We start from the raw sequence: 24,712 nt of genomic DNA on the forward strand, positions 1-24,712 counted from the left end.
AAAATGTATGACAGTGTACAAAGGGCGTTACAACAGAAAAAAAAACAATGTTTCAAACAATGACACAGGGTCACATGGAGCCTCTCTTGTGACAGTTAGTCTGTGGGATGTTGTCCTCATTCTCCTACAGTACGGGCATTGACACTTTACACTGGTCTGTGGAATGGATCAATACCTGTATATTTAATAGGATCGCCACAGATACTCGATGCCAGCACATATACAGTATTTCTTTTCGATATATCAGCAAAGAGAGATGTGGTAAAAATCTTATTGAGTTCTCTATCGGATGAAGTTAGCGGAGCTTATATAGTTCGTAATTTTTCTCTGTTGGATGGTACAGAATAGCAATGATAGAATGTTGGGTGATAGACGTGAATGGACACTGAGGGACGCGGATCTGCTTCAGACTGCAGCACCTGTATCATGTTGAGTCTTCCTCATTTCCCCAATAAGATACGCCACCGAAACTGTTCGTACTGTCTTTTATACTACCTCGTGATGCAGGAGTGAGCTTCATTTGGCGCTGACCTTACACAACGTACACGGTAGGCGGAGCTACAACATGTTCCCATTTCCACCAAATGGTCAAAGCACGGTCCTTGTCGCATTGACTCAGCTTAGCCTATATCTACACGAGTTGCAGCTCTCTCCGACTTCTGCTCAGTTCCGATTTAAATTGGAACGATCACATGTGTAAAGCTGCAGGGTTGGCAGAGCAGAGTCCGAGGAGCAATTGCGAGATACATAGGGACTATTTAAAATCACGCTGGAATTTTACTGTACCAGATAGGTTCGAAAAAGGGTACTCGCATCGAGATATGAGCGTGCTACGAATGTGATTCACTAGCGGCTATAATCATTAAAAGCCTTCTCTATAGGGTCCAATGTAAGTATGTGGATGAATTGAAATACTTGATTACAAATCGCAGACAGCATTTCTACCAGAAAGTATAACACTAGAGATCTGGAAACCCTGTATACATTTCTGACGACCTCAATCAGCACACCATCTACTGTATGTGAGCATTCTCAATCAACCATCGCCCATAACCCAGTGGATATATTGCATAACCTCTGATGTGGCATCGAGACAGAACGTGTTACAATTACTGGAGAAATTTCTAGCGGCGGCATGAGGGCCGCCATATCGCTTTCTAAATTTGGTGATTTTATCATGAGCTTAACCGTCGTCGACGTGTAACCACACTTTCAGTCTGTTAATACACACTCCGGTGATCATCGTTTATATTCAGTGTTGCAGTGTTTGTGTGGAAAAACCACTTCATTCGGAGGTAATGGCATACCTAGATTTATAAGGCTTGCATGGTTTTTAACATGGATATCGTTAGCAATACTTGTGAGCACCTGTGGAACCAAGACCGATTGTGACAGTAACATAGTCGTTGCGAACGTGTTTTTAACATATGGCGGCTTGTAAGACGATTACGTTTCTCTTTCTAAGACACAGTGATACTGAAACGTCCCCTTTGAAAAATTTATATATGACTGTGCTTAAACTGACACACAATATTTTTTAGCGCAACGCAATCTGACTTTTAATAATCCCTACAAAAGAATGGCCCTGACTAACATTAACCTATACCTTTCACAAATCACTTACCTCACAAAAATCTTCGTTACTCGAACTATTGCAATACGGCGAGCTCCACTACTGCCAGCTAAATAAAAGATTCAAACTACTGAAGGCACTAACTACTGATAGGCACAGTTAGCAAAAGAAAGATTTTGATAGAGAACAAACAATGTATTTACCTTAATATTGTTCAAAAGTCATATTATATATATATCAGTTCATGGTATCCAGTCTTACAAATTTACTGTCTCTGTCCAAAACTCCGCCATCTCACTCCCCACATCCACCACTGCTGACGGCTCACCTCCAACTGCGCAACGCTACGCGCTGTTAACAGCCAACAGCCCAACACTACAATAGCGAATATTACATTAATGCCACCCAGCCACAGACTGCACACAGCACAGCCAGTGATTTTCATACAGAGCGCAACGTGGCGTTACCAATATAAAAACCTAAACAGCCTACTTACAATACCACTAGCAAGAAAAAATTATGAGACTCATTGCTGATTTTCGCTCGGTATTGTTTCGTATCGCCAGCATTCAGTTATTGGCGAAGTATTGTGCATAGCACTAGGGGATGTGTGATTCACCTTGAGCATCAGGCTTATAAAGTACGTGTGTAAGTTTCGAGATGTGAAAAAAATGGATATATCCTGTCGAAAGGGAAGTTATGGATCTGAATTGGAAAACTGCGATAGAAACAAAGAGAATGTAAGAATTTCTTTTTTACTTTGAAAATTATGTCAAGTCCTAAGAATGGTACAGATATTTCTAAGAATTTTTAACGTATTGCAGCCCCGTCAGCAACTGTGATAGACTAATATATTGAAAAATCCGCCTCAGTTGTGAAAATTTTCTGGTCTTTACCCAGGTTTCGGCTAGAATAATCTAGCCTTATTCAGAAGTATAAAATTACTATACCATGCGAGAGTAAGACACAAAAAAATGGTTCAAATGGCTCTGAGCACTATGGGACTCAACATCTTAGGTCATAAGTCCCCTAGAACTTAGAACTACTTAAACCTAACTAACCTAAGGACATCACACACACCCATGCCCGAGGCAGGATTCGAACCTGCGACCGTAGCTGTCCTGCGGTTCCGGACTGCAGCGCCAGAACCGCTAGACCACCGCGGCCGGCAGTAAGACACAGTCAACATTAAAAATTAAAACCTATCGTAACGTGATACCAAGTCGAATTAAAACTACTTAACTGAAGTCCAGTCCAGGCATCACTTCACCACGCGGTATGCGTGTAACGTTATCGTTATCATTGAAAGGGGAAGTATTTAAAGCAGCTAAGTTTTACTTTACTGTGTTGCATAATTGTTAAATTCAACTATAATGGCGTCCAAACGCTAGTGAAAGCGTAGGGTTCCAAACTTAAATTTAAAGGGAAGCGAGAGGCTTGATGCCTGAACATGGTATGCAGCGACCAAGAGAGTAATATGGTGGTCGATGTAACAGGGATAAATTAAACCAAACGTAACCAAGATTGGAAACCTTCGAAAAAGTTTTTATTTCTCTGCAGTAGCTGATTGATCAGAAGGTTTTCTGTATTGGATAGCAAGTGTTTGAAAATTTGCATCTCCTCCCTGTTTGGCCGATGTAAAAGCTAGGGCACTCACTGCATGTGATTTTATATACTGCGGAGAGAGACAGTTTGTCCTTAGCCACAGTCGTCAGGTGGGGGTATTTTCTATACTTTGCTCGTTGTTGAATATCGTCCACTTAAGGCTGCAATCGTAATGTTTAACTGATCAAATATATATATGTGGCCGGTTTCCTAGGACAATTCTATCAGGGGGTGGTGGTGGGGGGGGTGGAGGGGGGGAGGGTTGCGGTGGCCTGTGATGGGAGCCGAACTAATACTCAATATGCGTTGATCAACTTTCGTGATCACATGTGTTCTCCATGGAAGTTTGAAAAGGTTCAATATGGACGTGTGTTTACGCTGGAGCATTATTCCCTCCCATGTAAATTTTCTGGTTGACTGCTTCTGCACATTTCCCATCTTCATTTAGTTGAGAGAACATTGACTGTGGAGTGTCTTGTGTGCATCTACCAGGTGAAAGACGGGTGGAAGATACGTTTGCTGGTTCTCTGGACATGAGAAACTCATCAGTTGACTTTGTAAATTATAAGGATAATTTGGAATCTGTTATATCACCGACATCGGTATTCGCGAGTGGAATTATCAGTTTACTCTATTTTTTCGAGTCTTCACAGACGAGATAAGTTTCTCATTCTCCGTAGTTTACAGCACGTTCCACCTCGCTGCACATCGCTAAAGTTTCCAGGTTTCTAGAGAAATAATTTTCAGTCTATATCTTCAGAATTATGCAAAGGGCGTCTCTAATTTTTTTTATTTTTTGCAGGAGGAGAATGAAATTTTTTATGAAAATACTTAAGTATTTTCTTTTATTTACAGCTGAGCCATATTGGGCCGTGAAGTAGATGTCAGGTTGCGACAATGGTTGGTGATGGAGTTCCTCTTCAAGACCGGCGGTGACTCTTCCACATAGATTCACAGGAAGTTGCTCCATGTTTATGGGGAGGATACAGTGTATCGCAGCAGTATCCAGCGGTGGTTTCAGAAGTTTAAAGAAGGTGATTTCTCTCTACTGGACAATCCACGATGCGGTAGACCATCTATGGCAGTGAGTGATGTGAATAAGGAGATCATTGATCAAATCAACCAAAAGACAGATGTGTGACGATACGACAGCTTGCTGAAATGACTCGTTTGTCATTGGGTAGTGTGGTTATCACTGGTACAGTCACTAGGGTACAGAAAAATCTGTGTGCATTGGGTGCCTAGATTATTGACAAGAGAAATGAAAACGATGAGGAAGAATGTGTGAGAGGGTCTCATGAAGACGTTTACTGAAGAGTGGAAACAGTGTTTTGACGGCGTTATTACCCAGGATGAAACATGGTTGTTTTTGTCCGAACCTGAAGGCAAAACCCAGTCCATGGGATGGCGTCATCCGGGCTCCTCTCGGAAGAAGAAATCAAGACTTTCACGAACAGCAGGCCGAAAGGTGACGGCCTCCTTCTTCTGGGATCAGTGTGGTGTCATTTTCATTGACTTTTTGGAACATGGATCCACAATTAAACGTGACAGTTACTGTTTGTCATTGGACAAGCTGCGATGTGCCATCAAGACCCAAAGACCACAGCTTCAGGATCAGCTCATCAGATTACACCATGACAATGCGAAACCCCATACAGCCCTTATGACGCAGGAGAAAGTCAGGAAAATTGTTACTCATCCTCCCTGCAGTCCAGACTTGGCACTATCTGATTTTTCCCTCCTTGGTCCTCTGAAGGCCCACCTGTGCGGCAAAACATCTGCTAGTGAGAAAGACCTTATTTCCTGTATCAAGCGACTGTGTAAAAGTCAATCCTCAGAATTTTACCAAAGTGCATTTACATCATGGAAAGAACGTTGGGCCACATGCGTCACTGGTGATGGAGGCTACATTGAGAAGGCTCAATGTGTAAGTAAATGTTCCAAGTATGTTCACAAAAAATTTCATTCTCTTCCTGCAAAAAATAAAAAAATTAGAGACGACTTTGCAAAACTTTTGAACGCCCTTTGTACTGTGCAATCGATACTGCTAAACAAACGATATTGCTATGTGCTTGATATCGAGAAGTTCCGCGTAAATGGTGTGATATTCTGGAGATGGGTGTAGAAAGCAAGCAAGCAGGTCGGCGTCAGAAACAGTAACAGCTTTGTGCCAAGGGGAACCAACCCAGCCTTTGTGCAACAGTTCGAAGAAAGATTTCGGTCCACTGAGGGTGCTCTGGTCATGCATCAGGCTACTGTGTTTTCTAGGGCAGACAACTGGTGACCGGCGGCTGCGGTGGATGACCACCCGACTTTGGGAGAAATAACCAGTGCTGCGAGGAGTATATATGGTCCATGTGCTTATGCTATCTGTCTTTGTGATATATGTATGGGTGTCTGGTTGTCGATAGCTATATGCAGGATGCAGAAGTAGTGATTTTGTATGGCGCAGGATACGAACTGTATGTTTACTACATCGATATAATATGTGGTCATATTATGGGTTGAGAGAGGAATCAAAAGAGAAATTGGAACAATCAGAGAGTTCCAATTTTGAAAAAAAGTGATGAAATTTAAAAAAATGATAACTGAAAGAAATATTTCCTTTTTCGACTAATACGCATTCGGAAAAACAAACTAAAAATTAAGAAAAAAAGCTTTTTTATTTTATTGTAAGTACAGAAGGAAGACCAATAATAAAGTTACGGTATTAGGACATCGAACTCAAAATAATAGGATTACTAGAGAAAAATATATATTCAGTAATTTAAGAAATGGAATAAAAAAATTTAACACAAAAGTTTAATTTTCCAGTACATCAATCAGGATGAACATTATCTACAATTATTGCAGTACAAATAGCAATTAATAGATATCTTCCATTAAATGGTTTCCGTTACATAGAACTACCAGAAAAAGTAAGGAGCAAGCTTGTATTAGGAAAAAAAACAATAAAAGTGCTTTTTATGGTCTATAGCTTCATTATTACATACAGAAGAGAGAAACAAATTTAAAAAGCCAGGTAGAACAAATAATTATAAAAATTATTATAAATCTTGAAGAAAAAATTCCTAAACTTTGATTCCTGTTTCAGTCGATGGTAGTTCAAAAATCAAGTCTATAATAAATTAATCTATTAATATTCATTTCTTTAATGAAGAGTTTCAAATAAACCTATTTAAAATAACAAACTATAAAAAGGAATACTTATCAATTTATTAAATATTAAAGAAGGGAATAACTCACACTATAACAGGGTAAAGTATTTACTTAGACTTTTTCAACAAAAATTAATAAAAATGATCATCATAAATTTAACTGTGACTATGTTTATTACATTTTAATAACATGAAAAATTAGACAGTCAAAATTATTTAGTTAATAAACTATTTAAAGCAGAACTACCAGAAAAGGTAATTACAAAAAAATTTAAAATAATCAATATACACAAGAAGTTACTTTTGTTATATATCAAAATTTTGAAAGATTGATATTAAACTTTATTAAAGATACCCTTAATTAAAAGCAGATAATATTATCGATTGTATCTATAAAGAAAGTTAAAAGACATGTATAAACCTAATTGTCAAACAATAAATCAGATCGAATAAAGATTAAATAATTAATTTTACACTATAAAATGTTAAATTGTGAACAAAGCTGTTTCTGTTATTATATTACATATAGAAATAGACACTATAAATATCCTGCAGTGAAAAGAGAACCAAACTAGCATGGAATATTTATAGGATGTATGATAAAAGAAGTTCAAGAAATAGGAAGAATTTGTTCTGAAGTAAAAATGAAATCTGCTACTTCTGAAGAACAATCAAGATACATTACATCTAAAATTTGTTCTTTGTGTGGGAAACATCACACAAAAATTAATAAAGTATGTCATCATGATCATTTAACAGGAAAATAAATAAATCCATTATGTAAAAACAGTTAACTAAAACTAAAAAAATTAAGAGATTTGTACCAGTTTATTTACATAAATAATCCCATTAATTATTCTTCGACGAAGCTTCATCCAGTCCCAAACATGATCAATGGGGGACAGATCCGGAGATCTTGCTGGCCAGGGTAGTTGACTTACACCTTCTAGAGCACGTTGGGTGGCACGGGATACATGCGGACGTGCATTGTCCTGTTGGAACAGCAAGTTCCCTTGCCGGTCTAGGAATGGTAGAACGATGGGTTCGATGACGGTTTGGATGTACCGTGCACTATTCAGTGTCCCCTCGACGATCACCAGTGGTGTACGGCCAGTGTTGGAGATCGCTCCCCACACCATGATGCCGGGTGTTGGCCCTGTGTGCCTCGGTCGTATGCAGTCCTGATTGTGGCGCTCACCTGCACGGCGCCAAACACGCATACGGCCATCATTGGCACCAAGGCAGAAGCGACTCTCATCGCTGAAGACGACACGTCTCCATTCGTCCCTCCATTCACGCCTGTCGCGACACCACTGGAGGCGGGCTGCACGATGTTGGGGCGTGAGCAGAAGACGGCCTAACGGTGTGAGGGACCGTAGCCCAGCTTCATGGAGACGGTTGCGAATGGTCCTCGCCGATACCCCAGGAGCAACAGTGTCCCTAATTTGCTGGGAAGTGGCGGTGCGGTCCCCTACGGCACTGCGTAGGATCCTACGGTCTTGGCGTGCATCCGTGCGTCGCTGCGGTCCGGTCCCAGGTCGACGGGCACGTGCACCTTCCGCCGACCACTGGCGACAACATCGATGTACTGTGGAGACCTCACGCCCCACGTGTTGAGCAATTCGGCAGTACGTCCACCCGGCCTCCCGCATGCCCACTATACGCCCTCGCTCAAAGTCCGTCAGCTGCACATACGGTTCACGTCCACGCTGTCGCGGCATGCTACCAGTGTTAAAGACTGCGATGGAGCTCCGTATGCCACGGCAAACTGGCTGACACTGACGGCGGCGGTGCACAAATGCTGCGCAGCTAGCGCCATTCGACGGCAAACACCGCGGTTCCTGGTGTGTCCGCTGTGCCGTGCGTGTGATCATTGCTTGTACAGCCCTCTCGCAGTGTCCGGAGCAAGTATGGTGGGTCTGACACACCGGTGTCAATGTGTTCTTTTTTCCATTTCCAGGAGTGTATTTATATCAGTACATCTATTAAATTTTATTTTAACCAATGCTGCTGCAGCTAGAAACTTGATATTAAACAAAACGAGTAACTAAATAAATAAGGCAAGCCATATGGCATTTTTCTAAACTAGCAAGACAATAGCCATGGTACATCATTTCATTAGGCATTTTAGTAAATATCATAAATTAAGAGCTCCACAGTATAATCATATGTTTTCGAGTTTGAGCGTGTCGTATTTGCAATGCTTTCTACAAAGGAATGTCAATAGCGAGGATAATGGCCCCCCTTTTTTTTTTGTCTGTGCCGCTGAAAAGGCACACCCTAATGGCTTGTTCTCCAGGTGTCTGACACAGCTGGGTGCCCACGACGCATTACGTGCAGGTGGTCACTTAACTTTCTTACGGAAATATTTACGACAGCAATTTCCGCTACAGTGACAGTCTCATATACAAAATTTCACGGGTCGAGAATTGGCGTTGCAAATGTGTAGAAACAAAATCTTATGAATATAGCAGTGTCCAAAAAATTTTCGCCGGCATTGTGATACATTCACGCATTTACACACATTTTATAACTCTTAAAGTACGATTCTTGGTTTCCAACATCCTTTTTCACAAGTCAGAGTCCCTAACCACTACTCATTATTCATATACATATTCGTCGACACTTCTTCAATATTTCATCATAACAGATACGTAGCATACTCAAATAACTCATATAGCATCAGCTTATTGATCATAAACATACCGCAACAGCATAATACACATCGTCGTCGTAATAATATCATAACATCTCAGTCAATTCTCAAAATCGCCGTAGCTTCCTCCAATAATTTCAAAACCTAAAAAAATTCTCTGCTCATGTCAAAAGTGTCATCTGCCTCAAACGTACTTTAAAAATCGTGATCCCATACCAAATATATCATTCAAAGCTCTCATAATATCACAATGAGTCCGAAAAAATATGAACAGTTTACAAAGTACAGACAAAATACAATTTCGTAAGTGTGAAGTTATCCAACGGTGTAATCACGTAAACATCTGTCACTGACGTAATAAAAAAGTTTAACTCTCTCAGTTAAATGATCAGATAGCTGTGTAATTCTGTGTTAGAGAAATATGGTACCGATGTGTAAAGTTGTATAAGCAAATACCATATTAGCTAGGGCTCTTTGTGCTTGCCAAACACATGGTACACAAAGTAGGCGTGTACCCCCCTGAGGATTAATGTAATTATATCCTCAGGTGTTACAGATTACAGCAATGGAATGAAATGTATCATGGAAAACTTTCTTTGTAATTCAAAAATCTTTAAAAATAAATGTTTTAAGTACAAAATTAATCACTGAAATGCATGTCCTGTAGCGCTAAATGTGCATCTTGTTGTAAGATAATCTCTGTGGAAGTGTCGTAGTTATTTTCCTCCGAAAGCTAAGTTCTGCAGAAGCCAATTTACTTACCTCATGATAAACAAAAGTGACATGCTTTGCGTAGAGATATCTTAGTTATTATGCTTATTGTTGTGATGATGAAAGTACTGTGCTGTAACGTATTGTTGTGCTACGGAAAAGGCTGTCTCCTTGTAGCTATACCACAAAAGTTACTACTAAAACATGTTTTACTTTCCAGAATAATTCAGAAAAACTGTGCAGATATAAAACAGATACACCACAAAAGCAACATAGTAAATTGTCACTCATTAGTAACGTCGTGATATAATCGTGTAGCTGTCACATAAACTAACCACTGTGTCATCTGGTATCTCTCAGAAAGTACTTTAATTCAGAATGTATTTTCAAGTAAACCAAAATGTTGCATTAAAATCTCATTAGCAGTACTGGTAAATGTTCTAAGTATGTGAGCCTTATAGTCGTTACATAATCGTGCAACTAACAAGCAAGAATGCACACACACAATAACACTGTGACATCTGTTCACAATAACAATGCATTCGTAATTTCTGTTTAAATAAGTTCTCTTGGTTCTTGACTGGATATTTAACTTCAAACATTGTTGCATGATAACAGTTTCTAAGTGTGACAATGCATACTAGAAATGTGAATCAAAACGTTTTATGGCAACGACAAAGTTAAAAAGGAGATTATTTTTCAATAAACGGTTTTACATGTGAAATGTGGTGTAAACCTTTACTCTTCCTAGTACGCGGAGTTTCAACTTCAACGCAATTATCATGTGGTATACGTCGGATTCTGTAAGGTCCATTGTAAACTAGAAAGAATTTGTGACTCAAGTGTTTCTTCTTATGTGACAATGAATGAGCTTTAATGAGAACTTTCTGACCAATACATAATTCCTTTGCATTTGCTTTACCGTGTAGTTTTCTCCTTTTGTCTGCTGCAGATTTTATATTTTTAAGAGCCAAATCAATTATGTCTTTGTGTCGAAGTTTACGTGTATTCGGGAAAAGTACAAGCTCTCTGATTCTGTTCGGTGGTTCTACATTCTTCAGTACAAGAGTAGGTGGTAAAGCAGTGGAGTCATGAGGCATTTCATTCAGCACGTTTTGAAATAAGTGTAAATATCTGTCCCAATGCTGATGCTTTCTGTGACAATAAAGTCTGCAAAGCTTATTGATTTCTTTCATAATCCGTTTGGAGGGGTTACAATGTGGTGAGTACAATGAAATAAAAACAGGTTTGATTTTGTGATTCCGAAGCATGCGTGACCAAACAGCAGATCTGAATTGCGGTCCATTATCTGAAATGACTTTAGCAACGTGGCCAACTTCACGTGAGAAATTTTTAACAAAGGCGTTGGATACAGACCGTCCAGTGGCTTTACGTAACGGAGTGAAAGAAACAAATTTTGAAGTAAGTTCAACAGCGACTAGAATGTACGAAAATCCATTCGATGTTTTGACAAGAGGTCCCAAGAGATCAACAGCAGCAAATTCTTTTAATTTAGAAGGAATGATAGGAAACAACAGAGCACGATGTGAGATAGTAGATGGTTTCGCCTTTTGACAAAGTTTACAAATAGACAAGACCCTTCGCATTCGCTTTTCCATATTGTTAAAATAACAAGTCGTTCGAAGAATATGATAACATTTTCGTGGACCAAAATGTCCGTAGCTGAAATGAATGTACCAAATGAGCTTATTAACAAAATCGTCTGGAATGCAAAGTACCCATAGCTTGTCATCAACAGTGAAGCGTTTGAAGAGTATGTTGTTTCTAACCAGGTAATAATGCCGAATCTGAGTGTATGTCTTTTCATGCCATTTACTTTTGATGTCTTTCCAAATCGGATCTTTATCTTGTTCGTGAGCAATGTCCTTTAAAGATGTGGTGATGAAGTTTTCAAAGGCGACTTTCTGAATGTAAAGAATACTGAAATTTTTCTCGAGGTTGCCTTCTGTGTTACTTTTCTCAAGCCCAGCCGGTGCGCGTGACAGTGCGTCCGCAACAATGTTCTCCTTGCCGGGAATGTAGACTACTGTGAAGTGGAATTCTTGCAGAAACAATGCCCAACGTTTTAACCTGTCATGATTTAATTTTGAAGACATAAGAAATTGTAATGCACGATGATCACTGTACACTTTTACGTGCTTGCCAGAAAGAAAGAAACGGAATTTGTTAAATGCCCAAACGATAGCTAAAGCTTCTAATTCAGTAACGGAATAATTTTTTTCAGATTTTGTTAGCACTCGGCTAGCAAAAGCAATGGTTTTCTGAATGGTAGTGTCATTTTCTATGGCTTCTTGAAATAAATGGGCACCAAGACCGACTTTAGAAGAATCCGTGCTAAGGCAGAAATCTTGTGACAGATCTGGATGAGCTAGTATTGGCGCGTTAAGTAGCGATTCTTTCAAAGAATTGAATTCCAACTGTGCTTGTTCGTCCCAATTCCAAATAGTACTTTTTCCACTGAGAGAACAAAGTTTTGGTGTAACAATAATTTGCATATTCAGAAAACGACGGTAAAAATTTACGAGACCTAGAAAACTGCGGACTTGTTTTTTTGTGGATGGAACTGGAATGGCTCTGATTGCTTCTAACTTTTCAGGATCCGGCTGAATGCCTTCAGAAGAAATAATATGTCCCAAAAACCTCACCTTTGACCTACCGAATTCAGACTTCTCCAAGTTAACTGTAATTCCAGATTCTGCAAAAATACGTAACAAACTGTTGAGGATGCGGTTATGTTGTTCCCATGAAGCTTCTGCTATTATAATATCGTACACATATAAGGTGATGTGACATTTTAAGAACTCAGGTAATATGGAATTTAGCCCGCGAATGAATGCTGCCGAAGAAATGTTCAAACCAAAAGGAAGTTTCCGAAACTGATAACAAACGCCGAAACAAAGGAAAGCTGTGTATTTTCTACATTCTGGGTGAAGTTCGATCTGATAAAACCTGGATCTGAGATCAATGTAAGACAACACTTTTACACCATTAAAATTTTGAAGAAGTTCTTCCATCGTCTGCGGCCTGTCTGTTTCAGGAATAATGATAGTATTGATTTGTCTCGAATCTAAGACAAGCCTGATCGATCCATTTTTCTTCTCAACAACATGTTACGGATTGTGGTATGAGCTTACTGCAGGCTCAATAAAGCCCTCATCAAGCATAGATTGTATTTCTGTTCTAACACGGTCCCTATAATGTGCTGGAATTACGTATGGTCTAACACAAAATTTAGTATGCTCACGAACACGAAATTGGTATTGAAATCCCTTGATTGCTCCTGTTTTGTGAGTAAAAACTGTGGAATGTGCTTGTAAAATCTCAAAAAGGTCCTGCCTATCAGTGTCATTACAATTCTCAATTGTTTGTATTTTATTCTGAATTAACACATTAGTTTCAAATATGCCATCGATATCATCCCTGTCAGTACTTGCAGAGTGATTGTTAGTGTCTAGTTCCGTAGAAAATTCCGAACTGTTGTCTAACAGAAGGTAAAGCCGATTAATTTCCTCATCATGGTTTGAGAGCCAGTCCTCAAATCTCAAAGCTATTGACTTACCTTCTTTCTCTAAACTTATTTCAGCATCGTGAAAGCTTAAGATTGCTTTGTATTCATTCAAAAAGGCTACTCCCAGTATAATTTCCGGCGACAATAATGGAACAATAAGAAAGTTCATAGAGAAGCTGTGGCTTTGGCGAAAGAATTCTAAATTGGTTTGTTGGCGTACATCTACACTTTTTCCAAAGATTGCACCTTGTAATTTAATCTTACGTAACGGAAGTGTGGGGCAATCGTTCGATTTGTTGCATTTGCTAAAAGCTGTTTCACTAATTACTGAAATGGGGCTGCCAGAGTCAAGTACTGCCGTAAATTTTACGTCATTTACAGTAATGTGAATCACAGGATATGCAATGTTGTTATGTTTTACGTCGTGTTCCTGGAGTAAGATGTCCCTAATGTCTTCCATTTTTACGTAATTACTAGCTACGGAAGCTGCGTCGTCAGTTTCATAAGTACGTTTTGTGGCTGCCAGCGGTGTGAGTCATTGCCTATTGTCTCTTTGTTGGCGCGCGTCGTTATTGGGATTTGGAGACCTAACTTCTACAAATTCACCGTGACGAGAGGGCCCTGCCCTGTTTAAATCCCGCCAGTTCTGATGCAGTTCAGGTCTGTCGTTACGATCATGTCGTCTGTCGTCATGTCGGTAGATTCCATAGTTTCTTTCTTGTCGGTCACGTGGTGGAAAATTTCTCCCTGAGTCGTAACTGTGCGCTGGACCGTTACGTCTAAAGTTATTCTGTCTCCCTTGATAATAATTATTTTGGTTCCCATATTGTCTGTTTCTCTGATTGTCTCTCAGATAGTCATTACCGCGGAGAGGTGATCTTTCCCTGTAATTATTACTACTCTGCCAATGGTTGTCATACGGGTGGTGTCTGTTTCGGTCACGATTTACATTGAAAGAATAGCCTTGTCGTATATTATTTCTGTCATCGCAGAATTGTGACGGATGTGATCTGTAATTGTTGTGCTCCTGTTTTCGCGTTCCGCGATTGTCAGTGTCAATTTCCAGTTCTTGTAACAGTCCCTGAAAAGCTTCAATGTCGTCTTTGCAACGTCCTGCCAAAATAATATGTCGTAAATGTTCAGGTAATTTGATTAAGCAAATGCGGATGAGTTCTGAGGGGCTGTATGGGTTTGACAGGTACTGATTCTTGTGCAACATGTCTTCAAAATATTTCACAAGACTGGAAAATTCAGATTGTTCGAAATGTTTCATCATTATGATGCTATGTTTTACTCGGTCTTGTGTAGCTTGAGACCAATATGCTGAGAGGAAGGCATGGTATAATTCTCCTTCACTGTGGCAATCGTGAATGACCGATCGCATTCTTACAGCTGGCTCATTCTCTAAATAGCCACACATAAATTCTAATCTGTGCTCTAATTACCAGTTGGGAGGAAAACAATGAGAGAATTGATGGAGCCACGCTTGTGGATGAATGTCGTTGGCAGAATTCTTAAACGTTTTGAATTTACGTGTAGTAATGAACTGCTTATAGTCAAAATCATCATGTCGGCGAGTCGCATGTCGGTCATTGTTACGTCGTTTCGGCGGTTCCATCTCAAAATTCGGTGTACCTTGCCAATTTCTTTCATAATTTCCGAATTGTCCTATGTTATTATTTTGTGGCTGTTCCGTATTTCTATGTCCCTCTTCCCGTACTGGAGCGCGAGTGTCCTCTGAAATACGTAATTCTTGTATTACCTGTGTCAGCTGATCTTGTACTTCCCGGATTTCTCTTTGGTGTTGCGTATCAATTTGATTCAGATTTTGTTTCAGTTTCCTAATTTGTTCGCACTCTTCTCTGTCATTAAAGACTACCGGTTTTGTGTCATTCAGATTATCATCTACCTTCGTAGATAAATTATTTAGCTGATCCGAAAGTTCAACTACTTTCTCTGATAATGAACTAATTTCCTCCATGTGTCTTTCTACTGTGTCCTTTAAGTTTTCCTGAGTTTTTGCAAGTTGCGTAACCGAATCGGTAGACGCAACTGAGTCAATTTTAGCTTGCAAGGTCTCATGATTTTCATGAACAATAGTTTGCAGTTCTTTTATGGCTGCTTCGTGATTCTGTAATGCATTTTCATGACGTGAAAAAATAGGTTGGAAATGCTCACAAATTTGTGTTTTTACGTCATTACAGGCTTTTTGACATTTCGATTCTATTTTATGTAACTCAGTAGTTAAATATTCACGTGTTTGTTCAAGCGTGGTGTGAAGATTTTGTTCCATTGCGTCTAACTGTTGCTGTGTTTGTCTCTGATGTTGTTCCATTGTGTCTAACTTTTGAAGATTTAGTTCCATTGTGTCTAACTTTTGAAGATTTTCTTCCATTGTGTCTAACTTTTGAAGCTTTTGCTGTGTTTGTCTCTGATTCTGTTCCATCGTGTCTAACTTCTGGAGATTTTGTCCCATTTGTTTCTGATATTGTTCAAGCGTTGTGTCTAACTTTTGTAACCTTTGTCCCATTTGTTGCATTAACTGTAATAACAATGCACTGGTGTCTGAAACATGTTCCTCAGTGATATTCGGCAGTGCATTTGAACCGGCAATATACGCAGTTTGAAAAGCAGAAAATGTGTCTTGACTTATTTGAGAAAAGGGTGAGGACGCAAAACCTGAATCTACAGTTTTTGCAAGATTGTGTCCTGTCATTTCGGATTCCTGAGGCAAGCTGTTGCCGACCGATCGATCGATAATGCTTCCCTGTTCACTAATTGTTTCACTGTCTACACCATTGTTTGCAGCCCGCTCCATTTCCCTATGTACAATTACCAAATTACTACTCTGAACATTAGTTAATTCATTACTCGGTGGCGCTAAAACACTGCTTTCGTCTTCACTGTCATTTCTCAGTTTACTTTGGAGCCTAGTATTACGTTTTTCACACGCCATTATTGTCACAATATTTCACACGACAACACAGAAGAACACAATTTTAAGAGCAAAAATAGGGGAACACATTAACATAGCAGTGAAAATAATATCTAGTTAATTGCAGCTGCGAAATACTTGGTGCAAATCTACATGTGTGCCACACCTGTTTTACTGTACAACAATGAAGGACTGCAACTACAAAGGAAATTCTCTCTACAATTACGCGCTAGCAATAAACAATAGCTACACTAACTACACAAACTACAAGAAAAAAATCAGAAAATTCCAGTGAGGTATCGTAGGCTAAGGGTCGCCATATGAAACGTCCCCTTAGAAAAATTTATACATGACTGTACTTAAACTGACACACAATATTTTTAGCGCAACACAATCTGACTTTCAAAAATCTCTACTAAAGAATGGCCCTGACTAACATTAACCTATACCTTTCACAAATCACTTACCTCACAAAAATCTTCGTTACTCGAACTACTGCAATACAGCGAGCGCCACTACTGCCAGCTAAATAAAAGATTCAAACTACGGAAGGCACTAACTACTAGTAGGCATAGTTAGCAAATGAAAGATTTTAATAGAGAACAAACAATGTATTTACCTTAACAGTCATAATGTATACTGCAGTTCATGACATCCATTTTTACAAATATCAAACCTCTGCCATTTCTCTCCCCACATCCACCACTGCTGGCGGCTCACATCCAACTGCACAACGCTACGCGCTGTTCACATCCAGCTGCCGCTGCCAAACACTACAATGGCAGACAACAATGCAAACTAGCTACAGACTGCACACAGCACAGCCAGTGATTTTCGTACAGAGCGCTACGTAACGTTGCCAATAAGAAAACATAAACAGCCTACTTACAATATTTATCTCTTGGGATGAAATTAATCAATATATGTATAAAGCTTCAAATGTTAAACAGTCTGATTCGTTAAAAAGTATACACATTTCAATTCAGAAATTAACATAAAAGCAAAAAATGATTCGAAAAAATGTTTCTTCAACTTAATGAATAATTAATTCAGTATTCAGGAAAACATTAGAAAATATAAAAAATAGAGTACATGGTGAAACAAGCAATGTATCATTTAAGAGATACAGAGGTGAGTGATTGTGCTGGGACTTACCTCCGTTCACTGTTTCTTGCTCTGTGTCATCATAATGCATCTGGGCATAGTAACCAAGTATTGGACCATACTGTAAGGATGAAATTAAAAATTAAAATAGCTTTTCCAAACTTTGTCAAAATATGTTTCAATATATTAATGATAAAATTATTAAATCTCAGAGTGATTAGACTAATATCTTTCCCTAAAAACATAGTTTTAAGAAAAAAATAAGTGATGCTAAAAAATAAAGCTAGAAAGCAAAAAAACTCTATGAACCATCAGTTCAATATAGAAACAGTCACTATGTGACACCATTGGGTTACCTCTAATAGTTTTCGAGTAATTTACTGAAAACTAAATTTGGAAGAAAAATGCCCCTATTTGTAGTAGGTTAAGTTTCTCTTATATTAATGATAGAAAATTCTCATTACATCACATGATTATAAACATTAAATAATTTAGATATAGCAAGTTTCAAGTCTTTAATATAAATAACAATCAATACAAGGACTCTTAAAGATGCAGTTCAAAGGTCATGTTCTACTGTCACTTCCATTCTAAAAATTGTAGATGGAAAAGTTTATATGTAGGCAAGTCAAGACTTTTTCTGCGATTAAAGCCTACTTAACTCCATTCATACGAAAACTGCAAAGATTGTAATTAGATTCATGACAGTGCTATAACATAACATGTGTCCAATAAAGCACAAATTTAGAAGCTGCTACCAGAATATAGAGCAGATAACAGCAAGTATTCCCTTCGCCTGTCTGCTGCGCACATATATAAATATGGCCTCAGAGGTAGTGACACTACACTTCGCACTCAGCACTCAGTTGTCAATCAGTCCACAACAGTGAAAAGCTAGCTTACACACTTCCTCAAATGACGTCACAGACAGGCTGCCATTAAATGCATGTTTTCAGTACACATAGGAAGTAAACTGATGAGGACTGTACATCATCCTGGATCACTTAGATTTCGCGGAAGTAACTGTTTGTGTGCCACACGTAATGTTAACAAAACCATGTGGCTAATCGTAAGATTATTTTCTACTTTTATTGTGTGCACTTAACTTTGATTATTAGAAGCAAGACAGAAGACTCTTTTAATGGAAACTTACTATAGATGCCGCCTCTGAACTGCTCATAATGCTGTTTATGATATAGACATCATTATTTTTATAATTATTGGTCCTGTTATGAGGAATACATGTTTTGCATGTGAACTTTTTATAAATATACATTAGCCAGTTAGAGCTCAAAACTTTCATTCATTATCATAGTTCCTGATCCTGTTGAGTAAATAGAGAGTACAAACATTTGTTTCACAGAGTACTAGGAGAATGTGGATTGTAGGCTGGAAATTATGGACAGAATATTCTCCATCCATGTTCTGACCACAAGAATAGTTTTCAGGTGAAGGACTAAAAATATTTTACCTTACTACCGACCTGCTGCCCAAAGTAGATGTAGATTTAAATTGGAATTAATGTATAATTCTCACTATAGCGTTAGGAAACCAAAATATAGAGAAAATATTGACCTTTGTTATGAACATATTGATAGTTATATCTATAATATAAGGAATTAAGATATATATAAATATTTGAAATCAATTTTTATTATTTTGATACAAGTGATTATTTAGGAGATAATTTTAATAAAATACATCAACTAAGAAAAGAGCTCTTCGAAAAACTTAAAGATGAATGTAACAGAAAAATAATTGAAGAATATGTGGATCATAGGTAGATATAAAATACACATGTCCCCATACATTTTGGTGTGTGCCCCATTTTCATCTACAGTCAACTGAACTCCAAATCAGTCTCAAGCTCTGCATAATTATTTTCACAAAAATGATATAAATAACAGAATTCAATATGCAAAAAAAAATAAAACTTCATAAAGATATATTTCTTATCTGAATATAAAAATTAATATAAAAACTAGAATAATCGGTAATTTTGCCTGAAAATTAAAGTTACTGAAAATCAGTTACTCAAATATTTTTAGCTGAACAGAAACCCAACACATATGAAAAATTACGATTTTTTAAATTAAATTTTAAGATGTTATACGTTCTATTTTTGTCAAAACATTTTTATTTTTTATTTTCTACTTTGTTATGTTCTATTTTTATTTTTTACTTTCATTTATTTTTTTAGTTTTTTATTTTTCCCAATGAATGTTTTTAAGTTAAAAATACAAACACATTTTTGACTTTTTTATTTTTTCTAAAACATTTTTCTTAATTAATGTAAGTCATTCAATCTAAAATTTGTAATCTGTATGTTATAAGGTTGAGAAAGGTATTAATAATTTTACTTCACAAAAACATACAAAAGATTGTTACATTACAACGAGTAGGACATGTTTAAATGAAAATCATAAAAAGTATTAAATACAAATAAAAAAATTTTATTTCTGTGGAAAAGAGGTTTATAAATATTATTTTAAAGGTCACTTAAAACGAATTACAAGTGAAGAACATTCAAAAGTATTATTTTCATTGGATAACATAAAAAGTAATGAGACTTCTTTAGCCGCCATAAATTTAAAAATGCATTAACTCTAAAAAACTAGAGATTGAAATTGATTTTTTGAAAATAAAAAAATAATGAAAACTATTCAAGTAACTGTCATAAATGGATTTCACAGTATATTAAAAAATTAAAATTAAATCTATGTAATTGTATTTTTTTCATATTTTAGAAGATTACGAAAACCATAGGACAAAATGTAATTAAAATGAAACTACAATAGTATTATCTGATTATTGTATGAAATTATTATTTATCATGCACACATTATACACTGAAAATATTAAAAAACTATTCGAATTTTTAGATGTTATCAGCTGTAAAGAAAATTATGTTAGTAGGGAATATAGCTTTCGACTTAAATAACATGTAATTGATTTATTTTTTAATGGAAAACATTTACATATTTGATGAGAAATTTATAAAAATTAAATATTAGAAACAGACAATTATTTCATTAAATAATGTTCATATTGTAAATTACCTATTTTATTTTCTAAAACAGATCGTTTATTTTTGTGAGAGCTTCATTTTTAATATTTTTCATTTGATATCTTTTTATATTTGAGGAGAGTTTAACAAGGCTAAAAGGTATACATTTAAAAGTATCAACTGATCTCATTTTACAATTTTTGCCCATTTACCAAAACTAATACATATACTCACATCAGTCCATATTAAATTTATTACTTTTCATTGTAACCATGTTCTTCAGCAAATAAGTCAGAATTATAACCTGATACAGTGTGTAAATAAATTGGTATTAAACTAGGGTCATTAGGTCTAGGTTCCAAGTATTCCAATATGGATCTGTATATTTTCCTGTTAAATTGTCATTATGATGACTTTTTATTATTATTTATTTGAATATTGTTTTTCACATAAGGAACAAATTTTAAATTTAATATGTCCAGATATTTCTTTGCTTTTAGTGGCTTCTCTTCTTAATTTTGACAATAAATATTATCAATTTTACAACTTCTTTTATCATTAATTCAACTAATTCCTAATTCGAATATGGTTTCTGTATATAACTGGTCCTTTGCAGAAGCCATTTATACATTTAATATGACAACAAAAACCACTGAGTTCAGGTTTTTGATATTTCATATTACAAGATCCATCATTTAATATTAATTCTATTGTATCTATTTCTCTGCTGCTAAAATTGTATCTATCCTTTAATATTTCTTTGCCCATTATGAAAATCATTATCTGTTAATACTGGATATTTTTGAATAGGTTTAAATACTTTTATCACTTGTAGATTTCATTGACAATTACCCATCTTTAACAAAAAACATTTGAAATATGCAAAAATATCAAAATGAATATTTTTTATATACTTATAAATTTTGAAATCTATTTATCCACTTTTTTCTGGTCTACTTTTCTCAGTTTATTAATTAAACAATTGTTACTATGTTCGTCTTAATTTTTCTTATTATTAAAATGTAATAAACACAGATCACATACACATTTTGTTTACTCATTTTCGTGATTTTTGGTGAAACAAGTATAGATAAATCTTCTATTCAATAGTTGTGTGAATCAGTTCTGCTATACAATATAATAAATTAATACGATCTATACATACTTTTTTTAAATTTTAGGTTATGTTATGGATATAGTCGTTACTTTTCATCAAAATAAAAAAATTAAAAAATTATCAATCACTGTACCATCAGTGATTGCGTGGCAAGCCTTCTTCATCTCCCTCAGAGGCGCATTTGTATTGATAGGAAGTCTTTAGTCTGGAACAACCAGACCAGGACAATTTGTTTTGGGCTATACTCGCGACATTATCATCACCACGACGGGACGTCGAAGCAACCAGCCATCGCTTCCAGTACGCCAGATCGTGTCCTTGCAGCTAAGAAGACAGCTTGTTAATGTACGTCCGCAGCACCGGCAAAGCAGGCATTTTTGCTAGGCAATAATCAGAGCTCAGCAAAGCGCGCCTGTTCGTCTTTTCTAACTTTGTTCTATCTTGGGTGTTCATTGTCTGAGTTCTCACTAATGTAGCAGCAATTAATGTTGGGTTAGCAGTGTGTCTCTCTTAAGATTTGAGTTGCTAGGAATTGGCTCCACATACCACTTCGTCATAAACGTCACAATCTAGTTTAGGGACAACTTCACCTTCACAGCGTTTATGTGAGTATCCAATTTGAGCCAATTTGATGTATTGTAAATGTTTCATGTGTTTTTGTTTATTATTTTGTGTTTAGTCTTAATAAATCATAGTGTCCTTTTGGACAGAACTTTCATTCTGTTAATAGGTAGAGCAACCCTATCATTTCTCACTACGTCAATGAAACCTTCCTTTATTTAACTTATTTATCAAATTACATTATTGCAGGTGCCAAACTCTTTTTCTACTCCACTTGCAGGGTTTGTTACAGTCAGTTTGCACATCTTTTTAATCCATCTGCAGCAGCAAAAGTCGGAATTAGAATAGGGGGGGGGGGGGGGCTTAGAGCATCATTTACATTTGTAGATTCTAGAAGAATTTAGTGTTAAATACACTGCTACCCCCGGCACCTCGCAAAGTCCTACCCACATTACTGCTTTATGATATTAAAAAAAACACAAATATTTCTAATTAACAAAGTACTTTATTTTCTTCACTTTTTATTTTGTCATTAAGGCAATATATTAAGTATTAAGTAATCCCCTTCTATACTTTTCTCATTCCCTAAATTTGTGAGAAAAATTATTCAAAAATTTGATGAAATGTTTACATTTTCAAAATTCCAGCTTTTTCATTACAATAATTTTTCTTTCCGGGTAATACTTCTCAATGAATCGCTGCTAATCTCTAGATTAATTGATAGACATCATTCATCAAAATATATTATATTGGCTTTTCTAAAATTTTTAGTAGTACTTGACCAAGTCTTTCTCTAAACTATATTTATTACATTTTATTTTATTTGAATTATTATCAGAACATAAATTACGTAATGTATCTTCATAATTTGTAAATCAACATCATCAAATTTTTTATTCATATAATCTACAGTAATATGTTTTTTAGTTAAGAAATGCATTAATCCATATGTTTTAACACCAACTTTTAATTTATCACCATCAAATTTTAGTGTTAATTTTTCCAAAAATTTAAATGTACCAAAGGCCTTGACCCAAAACCTGTATCTTCACTGTGATTGGTTTACTCTAGCACTCTTTAACTTATATTTATTTTTTAAATATTTGATGCTAGCTTGTCATCTTTCAATTTTTCATCTTTAACCTCTTTTTAATATTAATTCAATAAATCTTCTATTTCTGATTTGTTTGTTTGTTGGTATATCATTAAATTCTTCTAAATTAAAATTTCTTCAGTTGCTTTTAATACAGTAACACAAACTTTTTCAGTTACCACAGTAATGGGTGGACCTTTATTTTTATAGTCCTGATATTCAGTTCTAGGTTCTTTTTAGCATTTTTTAAAAATTCCTCCTTTGACTCTTCTTTCATCTATATATTTAGTTTAGAATTTTGAAAACCTCTGGATAATATTTTCTGACATTTAATAATGATGAAAAACCCAAATGATTTGTTTTTAAACGTTTTATGTTTAATGATTATGGTGTTTAAAAATATCTTTAACGTTTTTTGTTTTGTTTATGTTTTTGAAAATGGTTGTTTAATGATTCTGAAATTTAAATAATCTTTAATGTTTTTGTTTTGTTTATCTGTTAAAAAACATTTTATTCGGTATCTGTATTTCCTATCATTAGGTTTTCTAGTCACACCTATTGTAATAAATAGAAATTTATCTTTATTCCAACATCTAGTGTATTTTTCTTTCAAATCGTCAAATTTTAAATTGCAATTAAAAAATAATTTGAAACATCATGTCTAAAAATATTTAAGAAAGTAATAGTTTTGATATTTTTGAATATGTTTGCGCTAAATAAAAATTACCCATATTTTTATGTCTTCCTCTAGTAAACTATACATTAACCATATTTTCATTTTCAAGAGTAAATTCGTGAACTAAAACAATTAAATTGTCTTCAATTTTCTGCTAATGATATAGTTTCATAATTATGCCACTTCTCAATTTTTCTACCTCTTTTTAGAAATTCTGAGCAGCTTGGTAGATCTAAATTTTTAGAATGAAAATGTAAATGATTAATTTTATCCCAGTTGTTGGCATCCAGAAGCTAAAATGTAATTATCGATCATTAATGTGGATTTTCAGCAGCCTCTTGGGCCCACTATTGCACATCAAATAAAATTCAGTAAAAGCTTGGCATGTTTGATTGTTTTTCTGGAATTATTATTCTTGGACCCAGTCAACATTCATTTAATGAAAATAATTTTCTTTAATAGTAAATGGGTCACCTATTTCAGTTAAACATAATTCATCAGTTCTCAAAGAAAAAGTTATAAAAATGTTGTACTTAGTATTTATAAAACTTTTTTTTATTTCAAATATTAGTTCAAAATATAATAAAATATATTGTGATGGAGAAACAACAATAATTATTATTGGTAAATACAGTTTAAAAGGTTCAATAATTTATTCATACAAAACCCAAACATTCACATACAATACATGAAGTTTTAAATACAGGTATTATTGAGAGTGAAGTATAATTATATGTAGAAATGAATGATACTAGAGGGAAAATTTATGCATTAATGATCAAAATATTGAAGCCAATCAAAAAACTGTTGCTAATAATTTACCAAAAATTATGCCATAAGAATTAATGAACATGAATTTTAATTTAGCTAATAGAATGTTTGTGGCATAAGAGAAATAATTCGATCAAGAAACTAATATAATTGCTTGTTTTAAACCTATATTAGGTAATTTATGAAGCAAACTACTCTTCATGTATTCCAAATTAT

The sequence above is a fragment of the Schistocerca cancellata genome, chromosome 4, assembly GCF_023864275.1.
Source record: "Schistocerca cancellata isolate TAMUIC-IGC-003103 chromosome 4, iqSchCanc2.1, whole genome shotgun sequence".
NCBI classification, from domain to species: Eukaryota; Metazoa; Arthropoda; class Insecta; order Orthoptera; family Acrididae; genus Schistocerca; species Schistocerca cancellata.